Source organism: Medicago sativa, chromosome 3 (assembly GCF_051527215.1).
Source record: "Medicago sativa cultivar Bolivia chromosome 3, Bolivia_mono, whole genome shotgun sequence".
Taxonomy (NCBI): Eukaryota; Viridiplantae; Streptophyta; class Magnoliopsida; order Fabales; family Fabaceae; genus Medicago; species Medicago sativa.
Window position 1 is genome coordinate 27,165,939 of NC_140751.1, and position 14,645 is coordinate 27,180,583.

Genomic DNA, 14,645 nt, shown 5'->3' on the forward strand with positions numbered 1-14,645 from the left:
ATTTAGGTACCCATTGTCCTATGGGTCCTGGAAGGTTAGTACTTAAGATTTTACTCTTCACTTCTTGTACCTTGTGCTGTGAGTTGGGTTGCTTCTGATTAACCATCACCTTAGGTTTTGGTACTTCAGAAGCAGTAACTGTCTTCTTCTGAAACTTAGACTTTAGAACCTCAGATTTTGGTTTCACCAGACTCTGAGGAATAGGTTCTGATCTTTTCAGGATCCTAACCTTTGAAGTCTTGGAATCAGATTTGATCATAGCCTTTGACTTAGAGTTCTTTGGCTTTGAAGTAATCTTAGCCTTAGAACTAGAAGCTTCTGGTTCTGATTGAACAACAGTTTCCAACTCAGCACCTTCTGGTACAAAGAAGGTTTTCAGACCTTCCTTGATGCATTCACAACAAGATTTTAGATTGGTTTTCTCAAGTTTCACTTCTGGAAAACCAATTCCTCTGCCATTGTTCTTGTAAATGCTATAAATCATAGAAGCCACTCTGCTTCTGTCAATGCCAGATATAATAAAATCTTCAAGAGCAATTTCATGGTTACTTAAAGGATTTTCATTACACTTTTCTTGTAGCTTCTGACATAAGAACCTGAGCTGATCTTCATATGTTTTACACATGAAGTCAAAGCCCCTAAGTCCTTGTTCAGAAGCTTTCAGATCCAATAGAGTTGATTTTTATTGTTTCACCAAATCAGCATATTTTTCTTTTAAATCCTTCAACTCATTGGTTCTTACTTCAAAATGTGTAAGAAGTTCTTTAAGTGACTCAACAAGTTCATCTCTGGGAATTTTGGAATATACCTCATTTTCATCTTCTGAGTCTGAATCTGATCCTGCTTCTGAAGTTGCTGTAGCTACCAATCCAACAACTATCTTTGCACCTTCATCAGATTCTTCTTTATCAGATCCAGATTCACTTCCCAAATCATCTCAGGTTGCTATTAAACTCTGCTTAATCTGCTTCTTGAATTTACTTGGTTTGAATGTAGACCTCTTTGACTTGTCCTTTGACTTTTCTTTTTGAAGATCAGGGCATTCAGCAATGAAATGTCCAAGCTTCTTACAGTTGAAGCATCCCTTCTGATCTTCTTTCCTTGAGCTTCTGGAGTTACCCCTTCTGGCTAGAAACTTTCTGTTCTTCTTGGCCAAATATTGTAGTCTGTTGGAGAGCATGGCCATTTCAGCAGCAGCTGGTTCAGAATCTGAACTTGATTGTTCTTCTTCTTCAGATTCAACCACTTTGAGAGCTTTTGATGACTTGCCTTTGGATGGAAGAGCTATTGATTTACTCTTCTTAGTAGACTCATGTTCATTAAGACTTAACTCATGAACTTTGAGAGAACTAACCAGATCTTCGACACTTAAAGTGTTTAAATATTTAGCTTCCTCAATGGCAGTCACCTTTGGTCTCCATCTTGCAGGTAAGCTTCTGAGTATCTTGCTTACATGGTCAGAAGCAACATAGCTCTTCTTCAGGATTTGTAGCCCAGAGACTAAGGTTTGAAACCTTGAGTACATCTCCTCAATAGTTTCATCATCCTTCATCTTGAATAACTCGTACTGATGTACAAGCATGAGAGCTTTAGCTTCTTTGACCTTCTTGCTGCCTTCGTAGTTTGAACAGAGAAAAGCAAACATAGCTTTAGCAGTGGATTTGTCACTCATCTTCATGTACTCTGCTTTAGGAATAGCAGTGACAAGAGCTCCTCTGATAATATGATGCTTCTTGTAAAGTTTCTTCAGTTCAGGAGTATGTTTCTTTCTATCCATAGCAACTCCTTCTTCATCAAGGACTAGGTTACCAACACCATCTTCTAGTATATCCCATAATTCTTCATCTAAGCTCATGATATAACTATAGAAGTTGGTTTTCCACCAAGAAAACTCATCAGCATCTCCATTGAATTTTGGAATCTTTCCAACACTAGATTTCTTACTATCACTATAATCATGTGAGACATTATTATAGCTAGTTTCACCAGAACCAGTAGGAGGAGGAGTAGACATGTTTTTCTCAGATCTTTGACTGTTATACGGTTAAGTGATACGCAACAGACCAAGGCTCTAGATACCAATTGAAGGTGAGAAAAACACAAGAAGGGGGGTTGAATTGTGTTTTGGAAAATTCTTCGTTTCTCCTACAAACTGAACACACTGGTCAGAAGCTAAGTGAAACAGCTTCTGAAGTGATAATTCAGAATCTAAATGCAGCGGAATAAAACAGAGAGAGAGAAGAAGAACGACACAAAGCAATTATCCTGGTTCCTTCCACAATCCAGAAGTAGTCCAGTCCCCCTTGCACTTCTGTTATACCCTAATTTTGGACCTAAAAATACTAGCTCAATTCTTTTCTCGCATTTCGAGTCATTTGGATTTGTCTCTGATCAATTGCATCTTTCTCTGCATTTTATTTCAATATTATTTGCAAAATTCATGAAGAATGGTATTTTAGTCATTTTCTGCATTCAAACTCATTTTAGTCCTTAAAAGTTGTTTGAGTCTTTTCAAATTGGTTTGAATAAGTCCTTGTTTCAATCTCATGTTAAAATCTATTTCAAAAAAAATCACAGTTGAAGTCATTTTGAGTGAGTTTAGCCCCTAGGGGCATTTCAGTCATTTCCTGTGTTAAAACCCTGTTTAATCCTTAAAAATTGTCTCTGAGTCTTTTAATTTTGCTTGCATAAACTCTTGCTTTAATTCCATGTCGAAACCCATTTTAAAATTGCATTTGAGTCGTTTTGAGTCGTTTTAGTCCCTAGGGGCATTTTGGTCTTTTCACACGAAATTTTGGCAGAGAGAGGTTACTTTAAAGTACCTCATTTAAGTAATTGGTTCGTTTTAGTCCGTTTTGTTATTTTTAATCATTTCACTTTACGTCTAGTCAAATTTACCAATTTTTAGTCCAATTTTATTTTTTATTTTTTCTGTTCTTAAAGTCCTCAAATTTCTAATAATTGCACCCAAGTCCTTTTTTGTTTCGAATTTATTTTTAAGTCCTTTTCTTTTAATAATTGCAGAGCAGTCCACATTTTGTCCAGTTTATTTTTTTTAGTCCTTTTAGTTATTTGCAGATTGGCCCTTTTAACTTTCAAAATTGCAATCCAGTCCTTTTGTCCAATTTTCAGTCCAAACATGGTCCAGAGTACGTGGCAAGCACCCATTGGGTCTCAATCACAGGTGTCAGCCTATAAAAGGCCCCAATCATCACAGTCCCATACACAATGCAACTCAGCAAAATTCAGTGACACATCACAAACAGAATTACACATTCTCTTTCCTGTTAGTTACGATCAAAAAACCCAGAAATTGAAGAACTTCATCGAAGTTCATCAAGAACTTCCCAGAAATTCTCAATCCAAAACCCTAACCGAACTCAATTCACACCAAATCCTCATCAATCCAGCACCAAAACACATCAATTCACAACAATTTTCACGTTGATCCATCACAAAATAACCAAAAATTTAGAATCAAATCAAGAATATGAAAGGACATTCAAACCCTAATTTCCAGAATCAAGAAGCAACAATCAATTGCGACAAATTTCAGTGTGGTTCTCAGAGATTCAACCGAATCATCATCATCGAATCCCAGCCACTGCAATTCAAGCACAGATCGTGCGATCACAGTGAGAAAGAGAAGAAGAGGAATCGAAGGAAAAGGATTAGGCCAGAGAAGAAGAAGAAGAACTTCACCGGTTCATTTTCCAACAGCATCGTAACACTTACCAGAAGAAACAAGGAAGATTACGAAGTTTTCCGAAGAATCTCCCTCAAATCTCCAATTAAACTCAGGTAAACTCGTATTCCTCCTTCGTTTTCAGTTCTCAGTTGCATATCACGATTAGAACAACAGAACGGTGTAGATCAAAGAGTAATGGTTTAGATTCGAACAGATTCAAGAAAACGTCGTAATCATAAAAGTTTAGATGTAGATCTACACCGATCTATTAGGTTTTGAGGAAAACGAATATCATTTTCGAACTTAGGACGAAGAAGACGATCTAATGATGTAAAAAGTTTCAAGAAACAACGAAGTTTCAACTTCGGCATGGCGGCGCTAACGCCAGCCACCGCGCCGGAGAGAACTCCGGTCGTCTTCTCCGGCCTGCAAGTTGCAGAGCTCAGGAGCCTTAGAGAGAGAGAGAGACGAAGTGTAGAGAGAGAAAAGAGAGAGTGAAAATGAACCAAAACCGGTTCAAGGCCTTATATAGGCCAACGAACCGGTTCGACCCATGCCCGCTCCATAACCCAATCCAGTTGCCCTAAGGCCCATTCTGCCAGGCCTGTATGCTTGCTTACTATGCGCACCCCCCATTGCTGATGCTTTTTGGTGAAATTTTCTTTGTACACCCCATGCTGTGTTGGTTTTTCATGATAAATTTCTTATTATTTTTCTACATGATCCTTGAATATTTTCTTGATATGTTTGTGATTTCCTTGCCTGTTAAAAAGATGTGAAAATATGTGAAAAAATATGTTGTATTCTTGATAATTCATTGTGTTTTTGTGAAGAATCTTGCTAAGAAAACTTGTAAAAATCTTGTGAATTGTATTGCATTTTTGTTGAATGATTTAGGATTGTTTCATGTTAATTTTGTATGCTGAAAATTGTTAGAGAAAATACATGGAGAAATTGTTTGAATTTTGTGATGTTTTGTCCAATTTTGTGAAGTTTTTTGCATGTTTTAATTCCAATTGTTTGGTTCATAATAATTGTGGTTTGTTGAATAATTTTGGAGCATTGTTTGGTGATTGATTTGGTGTTTTGGTGCTGTTTTGTGATATGTGATAATTGATTCCTTATATGGCAAGTTACTTGATTCTTTAACATGTGAATTAGTGCAAGATAGGCTTAATAAAATGCCATAATCCTTGACTTGTGTTTCTCATAACTCTCACATTGGGGCTGAATATAAAACCCTTTGAAAAAATGTCAAAATGTGAGAGTTATGGGTCTCTTGCTTGCTTTGGAATTTTGGTATTCTATTAAGTGCATTTTTGCCGCTTTTTCTTGCCATTTTACTATGTTAAAATGCCTTATTTCTTTGCCAATTTTTTCTACTATACTATGCCTTTTATCACTAACCACTTTACTTCATGATTCATGCATTCCATAAGGCATCCCATCCTCCATCTTATATTCCTAGTCTTCATCTTTCTTACACTTTAAAATTCATGCAAAAATTAGAATGTAATACCTAGGAGTTCTTGTATTTTACTTTATGCTCTTAGTTTCTTGCAAGACCATAGAATGTATCTAGGCCAATGATGTAAAGGACAATGGACTCTAATGATGTACACCGACACAAGCACCGACACATGCACACACATCACATAGATATTTTAGATGTATGTTTAGGATATGCATGCCTTAGATGTATGTTTAGGGAATGTATGTTTAGATGTATGTTTATGAACTTTAAAACTTAGCCAAAAAATCCTTTTTCCAAAGAAATGTGAACAATATCACTCAAATCATTTTCAAAATAAACCTTGGGATCCAAAATCCCATTGATTTTCCCTTTATCTTCTTAAATAAAATCTTAATGAATTCTAATAATACTTAGACCTCATTTTGCAAAATAACTAATTCAACCTCACAATTTCAAAATCTCATGCCTTTAAGGCCTCTCAATCTCCATTCTTCAAAACTCCAATTTTCAAACTTAAAATCAACCAACGAAAACAAAAACATTTTTGGAAGAGAACTACGGTGGATTTGATCCCTTAAAAGGGTACGTAGGCAAGGAATCAAAATTCCTTCAATTCAAATAAAATAAAAATTCAAACACTTTCTTCTCCCTCAAATTCTTCACTTAGTAACCTTTAGGGTGTAAATATCATCTTTCATATAGCATTTAAAATAAAGCGCGCGCGTAGAAAATAAAGACGGTTCCTATAGGATATTATAGTCGTTATGGGTGCCTAACACCTTCCCGTAGCGAAAACAACTCCCGGACCTCGATTCTCAAGGGTTTTTCTTATTTTTCCCTTCCCAAGAAAAAATGAGATATCAAAGGTTCAAAAGGTTCAAACCTAATCAATGTTTGACACCCGAAAAACCAAGATAAAACAACTTCCAAGGAGATTTCACTAAGAGTAATATCTGATTACAATTGCTCAAGCACACAAGCAAGAGACTTCCTTTGCTCAAGCACACAGGCAAGAGACTTCCTTTGCTCAAGAACATAATCAAGAGACTTCCTGCTCAAGCACTACTGCAAGAGACTTCTAACTAAACAAAATTACACAGAAAATTGTTTAAGGTTGAACACTTGATATACAATCAGAGGTGCTCACAATACAAATCAGATACAGACTCAATGACTTAAGAATTTCTAAAATGAAACTTTGAGACACAGAAATTCTAAGTGAATGCAGAACAATTTCAGCAGAGGTTTGGCACTTGTAAATATGTTGTGAGTCTTTCGTTCAGCATTACCAAATCTCTAAGTCTTCACTCCTTTATATAGAGGTGTGAAAGAGACGTTGTGAAATTGCCAGCACATCAAAGAGTCGTTGTTGAAGCTTGATCTTTCATCAATGATCTTTTGCCTGATTTGGTTGTTGTCCTATGAAGAACCAATTTGAAATCCATTCTTTATCCAAAGGAACATCTATGCAGGCGAAGCCGTATTCTGGAGCTGTTTTCTTGTCTTGTAGTGTGGACACAAAACAGAGTAGTGGAGAATGTGGTTGTACAATTCGTACAAAGTACAATGTCAACGCTTTCGTCCCAAATTGCAAAATTCCACTAATCTTTTGTTGTGTTTTTGAATTCAATAGACAGCTTTTGCAGTGATGATTCTTCAATCCTTGAATCTTTTGCAAATCCAGTTGATCTTCAGCTTCTGGTGAAATGACTTCTGATGAGGCAGCTTCTGATACAAAGCTTCTAATGACGCAGCTTCTGAATGATACAGCTTCTGGTAACGCAGCTTCTGATGATGTGGCTTCTGGACCTCTTGTCTTCAGGAGAACTATTCTTCAGAAGCACTTTACTAACTTCAGGAGCAGCTTTACTTCAGGAGCGAGTTGCCTTCAGAAGCATTAAGCTTCATTTTTGTTGAATCCTTTTGCTCTTTATTTGCTCATTCAGAACCAATAAATGATGTAACTTTTTAATTAAGGTCCTGTACACTTGAACAAATATTAGCTAGTCCAATTTACAATTTTTAATACCTTGTTATCATCAAAACTCTTTAAGGTTTATTGTTAAACACATTTTGTTCCAACAAAATTATCATCATTGTATTATTTGAATACAATGGTTCATCCATTCTAAATAATATCTCATGCATTGTCAAATACACTTCTCTAATATGGTTTATCAAGTCTACTTAGACAAATTCCAAACAACAACATCTCCATAAAGGGTATAATTAAATCCAAAGATATAGTTATAGTTATTATACAAGTCTACTCAAATAAAATACAAGTCTATTTAAATAAAATCTAAGCGACGTCCCCGTCAAGAAAGGATAAACGTAAATCTATTGGTAATTTTATTATCCAAGTATGTTTGAATGATTATCAAACGAAAATGCCCCCACAATTGGTAATATAATTTATTGTTAATTTCATTAAACATCATTGTATTAAAATGAGGTTTTCCCTTCAAAGTTAGAAATTATGAAACCTTCTGACCAACCTCTTAGGACTAACGGAGTAATAGTTCCTTATCAACACTCTTTGCCTTGTAAATCTCTCTATTTTATACCAACTTTTACATACCAAAGACAAAGTGTTTATGTCACTATGTGATACCACGTAATAAAAACCATGTTCAATTACCTCCTCTGGAAAATAATACATTTTTTCTTTGCAAATTCTACAACTTTCTTGGAAAACTTTCACACACTCTCAGAAATCAGAGTTGAAAAAACAGGTCTTGACCTAAAATAGTGTGAGATTACATGATCTTCAAATCCAGAACGTATGAGAAGCGAATGAAAATGAGTAATATATTCTGCAAAGTAATGGAACAAGAACTAAATGAGTAATTCTAAATTGTTTTTTCAGGCACAATCAAAATCGTGTTCGATCGACATGAGAAACCACCATTTGGGTCTTCAATTTGCATATGTCTAACACTTTGAACCCCAAATATGCAAAATATTAATTTGCTTCCTGAGATTCAATTGAGGAATGAGAAATAAATACCTGGGTCGTTGTTGGGTTGCGACTTTTGCTGTGAAATTGAACGCTGCAGCAAACAGAAAGAACTCATAAAAAAAAAGAATCGAAACATGTAAATCTGGGGCTTAATGGTTCTAGACTGAATTGAAAATTAATTTAAGCTTACAGTGATGCATTATTATAATAAAATTGAAATACACACATTTTCTTGAAATACACACATTAGTCTGTCTTTTGAACTCTCATATAACAGAAATTGGTGGGATAAAACTTTTACAGCACACTCGATTCAACCCTAGTTAATTCTAACAAACGATGATTGCGAGCACCAACCAAGTCTATAAGTCAAGGTTGTCAAAATCGGGACTTTACTTCAGGTCGAAAGGGAATAGCAAAATCGAGACTCGTAAAATCGCAATCAAAATCGAAGGATTTTACTCGAGGACTTTTGTAGAATCCATATAAGAAATTGCAAGGCTAAAATATGCTTTTGGTCCCTGCAAATATAGCCAATTTGGGTTTTGGTCCTTGTAAAAGAAATTTTTTGAAATCAGTCCCTGCAAAATTTTTTGTTTTTTAAAAAGGTCATTGGCCCCACTTTCTTGCCTATGTGTCAGATTTTTGCCTACTTGTCACTTGCTGAGTGTTCACTTTTGCTCATGTGGCTGCCACGTGTAAAATTAAAACATATTTAATCATTTAATCAATTTTTAAAAAACTAATAACATATTTAATTAATAAAATTAAAACAAATAATTTTATTAATTGAAATACATATATATATATATATATATATATATATATATTTATATATATATATATAATTGAAGAATTGGTGGGAAAATTCTAGGGTTTCTCAAAAAACCCTAATGTTTTAATTTTATTATTTTAAAACCATTTTTTAAAAATAAAAAATATATTTTCGAAATTAAATTAAAACATTTAAAAAATATGGAAATTAATTCAAAAATTAAATTTTTAATTTAATTTTTGTGATTTTCATATTTTTTTAGAATTTCTTTTATTTAAAAAAAATGAAATAATTTCTGAAATATCCAGCAACATACATTTGAAAAAATCCAGGAAATAATTTCCTTTTATTTTTGTCACCAAATCTTCTCCAAATATCAAGCAACATACATAGGACAAAATCCTCAATCAAACCCAGATCAGAGCAAACACAGATACAAGAAAGGGAGTAGAAGTAAACCCATCCAAATCTCCTAAAGAATCCAAACCATGAACAACAACAATACACAATTGCTGCATTATGGTCTCTCCTCCATTTCTTTCACAGATCCCCAACAACACAACAACCGGCACCTCCTTCACCTCCTCCACTCCTCCTCCATCGCCCCTCTTCTCCTCTTCACCATGGCCTCCGCCTCTTCTGCAACAACTCCACCTGCAACCCATCCTTCCTTTCCAACCCCAAACACAACAAATGTCGTCACAAATCCAACGCTTCACATTAATTTATCGCGACGGTGGTGACAGTGAGTTTAAAAACAAACAAATCGGATTTCCTTGAACTCGATTTGGGAACGTCGGCGAACCAATTTCAAGTTTCAATTGCAATTTCAAGCAAACAAAGTGTTGTTGTGTTGGCTATGGAAGAGAGAAGAGAGAATAGGGTACTGGGTTTGAGATGGTGATAACGGTGATCTGAATAATTTTGATGTTGACAGAGATGAACAACATCCCTCCCTCATCATCACCATCGTTCTAATTTTTATGAACAACAAAGTGTTTGGTTCGTACGAGATAAGTTGAAACGAGCAATTTGGTGGCTGGTGGTAGTGACGAGAGGGGAGGGAAGAGACATGGTCAAGAAAGGATGAAGAAGAAAGGAAGAAGAAGAAAGATCAAGAACAAAGAAGAAGAGGATCTGCCAAAATGAAGGGGGTGAAGTAGAAGGATTTATTGTTTTTAATAAGTTAAAAATAAATGTTTTGTTTTAATTTCTTAAATATATTTTTTGATTTTTTAAATTGTTTTTAATTAGTTAAAATAAACTAATTGCAACCTGGATGCCACGTGTACAAGTATACACATTCAGCACCTGCCACATAAGCAAAAATGCGCCAAATCAGCAAGAAAGTGGGTCCAGGGACTATTTTAAAAAACAAAAAATTTTGCATGGACTGATTTCAAAAAATTTTTTTTACAGGGACCAAAACCCAAATTGGCTATATTTGCATGGACCAAAAGCATATTTTAGACAAATTGCAAAATCGCAATCAAAATCGATGGATTTTACCAAAAAATAATAATACTAAATATATGTTATAAATGGTATATAGTCATAAATGACTTAGTTTATAAGAAATCGTAAAATCGCAATCCAAATCCATGTATTTTGCTTATTTTAGGATTCTACTATGGATTTAAGTCGTCGAAGGTGAAGAAAGTCGCAAAATCCTGGATTTTAGGATTTAAGTCGGGATTTTGATAACAATGCTATAAGTTGGCGAATGAAACGACTGTCAACATAGAACGGATCACGTACCATCAACTCCTTACACCATGAACACTACTAGAAAACTGTCGTTTAGAGACCGATTTAGACACCAAAATAAATTGGTCACAGTAGAGACCAAAATAACAACTGATTATTGTAAACAATAACCAAAACTTAGTTGGTCTCTAAATCGGTCACAATTTATTTAACCACTGATTTAAAAACCAATTTTGTTAGCTACCCAAATATCCCTCCTGTCTACACTCTCTCTTAATTTCTTAATTTTTAAAATAAAAAATATTTATATTATGTAGCCACCGATTTTTTGTTCACAAAAAAGATTATAATTTTTTATTTTATAATAATAAGCATTAGCTTTGAGCGGGGTATGAAAACCAATTTCCCTCCTTTCATGTTTTCATCAAATCTAAAACCTAAAAATTTCCCTCCTACATGTTAAAAAAAATAAAAAAAATCCCTCCTAAATGAATTTTTTTTACATATATTCTCATTAGAAATTAAAACAATTGTAACAAAAAAAAAATAAAAAAGAAATTAACCATTAATATTAGTACCTCTTTCACTCTTTCATCTCTTTCACCTCTTTCACTCTTTTCATGTGAACTGAAACAAAAAGAACATAACCCTAAACACCTAAATTCACCCTTTCCATCACTTTTCATCATGAAATTGAAACCCAAGATCAATCAAATCGAAGCCCATTAGTGAATTTCCAGTTTTTCTATTTCTTATTCTCATCGTATTGTTCTTGTTCTCACCATATTGTTCACATCCTTGTTTCATCGTACTTTGTTGTTGCTGCTGTTCCAGTTCTTTAAATCACATCTGAATCATCAGGTTTGTTCCTCTTCGTTGTTTGTTCATGTTCAAATGGGTCTTTGTTACTAATGGGTCTATTAGTATTCTGTGAATGGGTCTTTCATGTTATAGTTTCAATTCTCATCCCTACTTGAACTCAAATGGGTGTGTATTCTGTGATTGGATCTTTTTTTCCCTGTTTTTACTCTTATTTATAGTTTGTGTTTCAGTTTCCTTCCAAAATCAAACCCAACAGTGGGGAAAGGAAAACAACGAGACGAATAATCGGCGGCGGCTTTGTTGTCTTATGATAACTTAAAGGTACTTATTCTAATAACTTATTGATGCTGATTTTTGACAATAGCTTATAATAACTTAAAGGTACTCATCATGTAGATAGTAGTTTTTTGTGTAATGATATATTAGACAATAGCTTATGGCTTCCTTCGCCACATTTTTCTTCAAAGTCAGAGTTAATTATTTGGTAGATGGTTCTTCAATATAGTTGGATTTTAATAAATATGTGTAGTTTTGACTTTTAGCCATTGTCCATTTGTCTTTTCTGAATTTTCTACTTTTCTTCATATGTTGGTTATTTACTTCATGATACATCCATTTTACTCAGGACATAATATGGTTCCATAGATTATGATTAAAGTTGTGTGCTCTACGACACCAATTCTCTAACATTTCTCTCATTAAAATATATGTATGTTTCTCTTTATGTAAACTATATATAACCACCATAACATAGGTCTATTTTGCTCATGCTTTAATAATCTTACAATTGAAGTCTTTTAGACTAATCTGGAAGTTGGCAATTTTTGATTTTGTAATGGTTTGTTGAGCATATATGAAATATTTAATATTTTTCTTACTGATATCATGATGTTTTAGTTGGAGCTTCTCACATCATGCAATTTTTATGGAAATTACAATTAGATATGTTAGCCAACTTTACTTCCATATAAGAGGCAACTAGATATCGCAAGAGTAAAATAATTATAGGACCAGAACATTCATGTAATTTTTGCTTTATATTATGGGTTTAATTGCAACTTATTGCTACTAGTTTACTAATTCATGCTCAACTTTACTCACAGCATGTAATTTTTGTGTTCAGGAACAACTAAGGGAAAGGAAACCCTATTTGTAAAAGGTGAGTTTCTTGTTCTTCAACTTTTATATGGTTCTGATTTTAACTTATGAGATGCTAAGTTATTTTGGTTTATATTCATGCTCGACTTTGGCTTATGGACTTTTTTGTTGTTAGATGTGATGTTTGCATATTCTGTTTTGTCGTGGTTGTTTTTCAATCGCGTGCTTTTGATTTGGAATGTTAGTATGATAGTTGAATTCTGCCCATCATTTTGATTGAAATAAATAATTTGGGATTGGTTGATTTAGGCTTGTTAGTTTGGCGAATACTACTCATTGTTCTGATTTTCTCCCTCTGAAATTTGGGGACAATATGTTGTTAAATAGTATTTGTAATGACAAATATAGCTCTATAGCATAGCGGAATTTGAAAAAATCGCTATTTTTATGCGAGCCGCTGTTGTCAACGCTGAAGTAAGCATAAGCCTACCACTAGCGGAATTTGACAAAATGTTCCTGAATAGATAATTTGATATGTTTTGTTAATTCCCAAATCTTTTTGGATTAGTATTTTGGTAAGCCTACCACTTGCAACTTTCTTTTCGTTAATATTATGTATTTTGTTAAGACTATCAAGTGCAAAGGCTTTTGTGAATAGACAAATCTCCTCTAATCATTAGTATTATATTTTGACTAGTTTGTGTATGTAGCATTGAATGGTTAATGTTATATCTTTCATCATGTTACATTGAATCATTTTGATCTTTAGTATGGAATTTGATAAAAATGTGAGTTAAAAAATTACAATATTAAAAAAAAATATTGTAATTCTTTCAGTCACAAAACAGTGACCAGTATAGTATTTAATAAACAGTTTAAAAAAAATAAGATAGAGACGGAAATAGCGACCATGAATAATAATACAATAAAATAATTTCAGTCACAAATTCGGTGGCTAATTAAGTGTCAAACCCAGTCACTAAATCAGCTGATTTCAGCCAAGAAAAGAGTGTCTAAATCGGTGTCTAGATTCCGTCTCTGGATCAGTCTCCAAGAACGTCTCTATATCAGTCTCTAATTCCACTCAAAATCCAGTGGCAAAATCAGTCTCTATGTGTAGTCACAAAAGCAATCGCAAAATATCAGTTGCTTGACCGGTCACAAAGGATCAGCGACCAGCGTTTTAGCCACTCTTTTTTTTGGTCGCTATTTCAGTCACTAAGTCAATCAGTGACCGAATTTGCTGATGTAGTGACTGAATATTCGGTCTCTAAAAGGCTGATTTCTTGGAACAACAAGCATTAATGACTCTTTCGAGTCCCAAACAATCCGTACCCCAACAATTCATTAAACAAAATGAATTCAAAGGATTAAAACGGATTTCTGAGCGATACGGTGAATGAATTGACAGCCAACACGGTCAAATTCACGTTCCAACAACCCCCTGTTAACAACAATCACAACATGCATCAACGTTTTTTCAAGCTAGATTAACACAAAGCAACCCAGAATCATCGATAGCCAGATCGTGGGATGGTCAATCAATGGGATTGAGCACCACGAGCACAATAACAGACCCTAACGGGTTTCGAAACAACAAACTAGAAATCTGTCTATAATATCACAACCGAAACGAACGACAGTGAACCTCCGGCACGGATGCGGCAGATTTGAAAGCAAATACCATCAACCAACGAAACAACGCCACTTCACAACCCTTGACAGACCTTAGAGTCGACGGTGATCTATAAGACCACCAGAGAAGGTTAGGATGCTAATGAGGCTTGTACGTCGGAAGAACACCGAATTGAACAGCGGCGCTGTGACAAGAATAAGAGAGAGCCGCCACAGTTCTCCACCGGATACAAACAACGGTCGTCGTAGGAAAACAAAGTCGTCACTGAGAGAACTGGCAAAAGGGGGCGAAGAGAATGGCTGGGCCATCGTCGCACCACCAAAGTTCTATTGCTACATCTTTACTGGCGATATTTTGGAAAAGCAAGGGGAGGAGGCCGAGCTAGGTTTGGAGAAAGTTTAAAGAGAGGTTCTTATCCTTTTTTTTTTTTGAACATGGGTTCTTATCATTTTTTAATAACACCCATTAATCCTATTATTAGTC